At 39.6% G+C, this 4,332-nt stretch overlaps 1 non-coding gene across 1 annotated transcript; it reads right to left on the bottom strand.

Annotated features, from left to right (window-relative positions):
* Nucleotides 1–2,104: 2,104 nt before the first annotated feature.
* On the bottom strand, nucleotides 2,105–2,211 carry LOC122653375. The gene has a single exon (XR_006331806.1). It is a non-coding gene; the product is annotated as a small nucleolar RNA R71 (small nucleolar RNA).
* Between the last annotated feature and the right edge of the window lie 2,121 nt (nucleotides 2,212–4,332).

Below are 4,332 nucleotides of genomic sequence, written 5' to 3'. Positions count from 1 at the left end.
GAATCCTAGTCATCACCCTTGCTCTCTCTCTCCTCCAACTTTTCAATGGCACTTTTGGAATTCTACTTGGGATAGATTTCTTTTGAAAGATATTCTCTCATCTATAGAGGGTTGAAAGGTCAAAGATGCCTTGATCTCATTGCTTGGAGAAGATATCTACAAAGAAAACGAAGCACAAGTTAGAATTGGAAAGTTATTTTTTAATAAATAGAAGGTTTATGTATCTAGGATTCTTTTTTCTCCCTCTTTTTATTTTTTATTCTTTTTTCTTGGGATTCAAGGCAATGTAAAGGAGGAAGGACAAGAGAATATTCTTTTTTCTTAGGGAATATTTCTCCTACACTTCCCTCTTCTCTCTTCTCCTCTCTTCCCCCTATAAATACCCCTACCCTCTCCTTTGTAATGTGGCTCATGCACTTAGTGAAATTTCTTCTCTTCTTTTCCTTCTAAATTGTGATTTTTGGCAATCTAGTTTTTAGTTTTGATTTCATAAGATTAGTTCTTTCAAGTTTTTAGTTTTGATTTCATAAGTCTAGTTTAATGGTTGTAATAGTTTTAGTTTAAAGCTTCCTAGTTTAAGTTCCTATGTTGATGACAAGACATGGAGATTTAAAAGAGGAAGCCATGGTGAGTTTATTCAAGTATTCAAGCACATCAAGGTATCTCATTCTCTAAACCTTTAATCTCATTCTCCCTCTCCTCTATCTCTCTCTATCTCTCTCTATTTTCTTCTTCTCCCTCTATTTCTTTTATTTTTTTTTTTGGTCATGGTTTGTGGATGCACTTTTATTCCCTTATTTCTTTTTATGTGGTTATTATGTGTGACTGCATTTTTATTCCTTTCAATTCACTTTAGTTTGATAGGTTAGATGCTCATGTTCTAGGACGCCAATTTAATCCCTTAATTTTGTTAGATACTTATGAGTTAGGATGCATTAATTTTCATTAGTTTAATTAGTTTAATTTAACACTTTAATTTGGTTCACTTTGCATTACTTTTAAGTTAATTATATAGAGTGGCATATATCTCCTCGTGTTCGACCCGTAGCTACAATTGACCTGTATGCTTGCGGTATTATTTTAACTCAAAAAAGATTTTGGCGCCGTTATCGGGGAGATTATTGACCAATTTACTCTATTTCTCTTCCTCCTTTTCTAAAAAAAAAAAAAATAGAAGAGTTTTTGAAAACCTCTTCTTATTTCTCTTCTGTTTCAAATAATGTGCACCCAATCTAATGTCCTTCATATGCTCCAACCCTCCATCTTTTGGTGTCCCTCATAGGATTAAGTTACTTATGATGCTACATCTTGACTTGGTTGGGTGATTTGGCATGTGACTTATCTTTGGAGGTGACCACTCTTGATAATAGGAAAGCATAGTGAGAGATTTTGGAGACAAAAACGTATAGTAGTCCTCCACCCTACATTAGAATCCACTTAGAGTCGCACGTAGGTGGCTATAGAAGACCATACGGGTTCCCTTGTTGTCAACCTATATGGCATCCTTACAGCTTTGGAACCATTGTTTCGATTCTTGAGGGATAGATGCACTATCTACCTTGGGCTCCCTCTTGTTTTTAGTACTTTTTTCTTAAGTCTTTTATTTTTCTTAAATTTTTTTAAAGGAGACCTCATATCTGTTTAGGTGGCTACGGTGTGGACTCGTGATTCATCTAATCATCTTATTAGAATACCACCTTCTCCACTACCCTTAACCCCATCTTTGACCATGGGTGACCAACGACCCAAGACTCTTAAGGATATGTTTTACTGTACTAGGGTTGCACAACCTTCTTGCATCAACTTACCATCTGTTACAGGAAACAATTATGAACTCAAGACCAACTTCATTAACATGCTACCCCACTTCCATGGGAAGGCCAATGAAGATGCATATCTCTTCCTTAGGGAGTTTGAGGAGGTCTGTGTTCTAATTAAGGTCTAGAATTTGACTGATGGTGCAGTTAGGCTTAGGTTTATACCCTTTGCCCTGAAAGACCAGGCCAAGAAGTGGCTCTATGGACTGCCAACAAATTCCATTAATACATGGGATGAGTTCACCATTGCCTTCTTGAGAAATTTTTTTTCTCTTTACAAGACTAATAAACTCAAGAGTAACATACTCCAGTTTAGGCAGAAACCATAAGAGTCCTTTTCTAAATTCATGGAAAGATTCAAGGACCTCCTTTTAGAATGCCCTCACCATGGTTTTGACTTGTGGCAGCTATGCCAAATTATTTATGAGGGCATTGACTTTCAGACCAAGCAACTTTTAGAGTCCATGTGTCCTGCAGACTTTACCTTTTTTTCTAATGATAATGATGCCTGGACATTCTTGACAAATTTGGCTGAAAAGACTAGAGAGTGGGAATCTTCCCAAGAGGCTAAAAGAACCACAAAGGGGTATCTCATTGAGGGTGTGCCAGCCAAAGAAGCCAAACTTGACAGCCTCATCAAAAGGTTGGAGTCCATAATCCCTAAAGAGCCTATGCCAATTCACCAGGTCAACTATGCAGTTGGTGCCATACACCTGGACATCTTTTGGAGGAATGCCCCAACACCTTTGTGGGTAATTCTAATACTGAGAATGTAAGTGTTCTCTACCAAAATAACCCATATAGCAATACTTACAACCCAGGATGGAGAAATCACCCTAATTTCTCCTGGAACCAAGGGAACCAAGCAGGCCCATCCAACTTTCACAATCAAGGCCAGCTTGGTGTCCAAAGGCCGAACTTTGCATCATAAAACCAAGGCATGTCTCCTAGCTCCTTCCCCCCTCGTCCTCATTCAGGACTCACTATGAATTCTGCTAGGCCTCCTCTCCTTGCCCCTTATCAGCAACCCCCAGGGTTTACCAACACAGGAGAGGCAACAAGAATAAGTGAGCTGAAGAAAAACATGGCCCTTCTCATGACAAGCCATAATAACATGGAAAAGCAACTCACCCAGCTTGTCACAATCTTGTATGAGAGGAAAACAGGGAAGTTACCTAGCCAACCTGAGCCAAATCCTAGACATTAGGTTCATATTCAGCAAGGTACCCAAGCTCCTCCACTCAATGCTGTACAAGGCCAACAACTTCAAGGGCCCTCTAGCCAGGTTAATGATGTATATGCTTTAAGGAGTGGCCGTGAGTATCAACAGGCTAGTACACCTCAGTCTTTACCATCTCATACTCCTGTTGACTCTCCCCCTTCTGAAGAGACCGTTGTAGTGCCTACGGTTCCAGGTTCGTCTGATGAACCAAAAAAAATTTCAGATGATTTGGTTGAGAAAATCAAAGATGATTATGTTGAGGAAGTTAAAACGACCAACCCTAAAAAGAATTTATACCCCACCTGCCCCTTTCCCAAATAGGTTGGTTAGCAAGAAGTCTCCTTCTGTGGAGAAGATATTGGATGTGTTCAAACAGGTTCAGGTGAATATCCCTTGTTGGATGCCATTGCCCAGATCCCCACTTATGCTAAAGTCCTCAAAGACTTATGCACCCAAAAGCGGACCAGCAATGTGCTCAAAAAGGCATTCTTGGCTGCTAACATTAGTTCTCTCATCTCACAGCCAGTAGCAACCAAGCATAAGGATCCTGGAAACCCCACCATCTATTGCACTATAGGTAATACAACTATTGATCATGCCTTATTAGACCTTAGTACAAGTGTGAACCTTTTACCCTTTCATGTCTACCAACAACTAGGATTGGGAGAATTGAAACCCACTAAAATCACTCTTCAGCTTGCAGATCGGTCAGTTAAAGTTCCTAAGGGAATGATTGAGGATGTCCTGTTGAAGGGTGGGAAATTTATTTTTCCTGTGGATTTTATTGTTTTAGATACCCAACCTACTGCCAACTTCAAGGACCAAATCCCTATCATTTTGGGTAGGCCATTCCTAGCTACTAGTAATGTTTTAATCAATTGTAGGAATGGTCTCATGAAATTATCTTTTGGCAATACTTCTGTTGACTTTAATGTGTTTAGGTTGGACAAGCAGCTTGATATGGATGAAGAGCTGCATATGGTTCAAGGACTTCCCAATGATATTGATACTTTCTTTAAGATTGATTTTGATTCGGAATTTCAAGAATGTATGCAGGAATTGGAGGGTGTTGATGATACCCCCTTATCTGAGGTCTGGAGCATCCAACCACCTTTGGAGCCCTTTGGACCCCTATCCACCTCCATTCCCAAACCCTCCATTGACGAGGCCCCCACATTAGAGTTGAAGGTATTGCCCTCCAACCTCAAGTATGCCTTCCTAGGACAAGATCATACTCTCCCTGTTATTATTGCTTCTGATTTGATTTCTATTCAGGAACAAGAGTTGATTAAG

The sequence above is a fragment of the Telopea speciosissima genome, chromosome 2 (assembly GCF_018873765.1).
Source record: "Telopea speciosissima isolate NSW1024214 ecotype Mountain lineage chromosome 2, Tspe_v1, whole genome shotgun sequence".
In the NCBI taxonomy this organism is placed as follows: Eukaryota; Viridiplantae; Streptophyta; class Magnoliopsida; order Proteales; family Proteaceae; genus Telopea; species Telopea speciosissima.
This window is presented reverse-complemented; position numbering and strand designations above follow the sequence as displayed.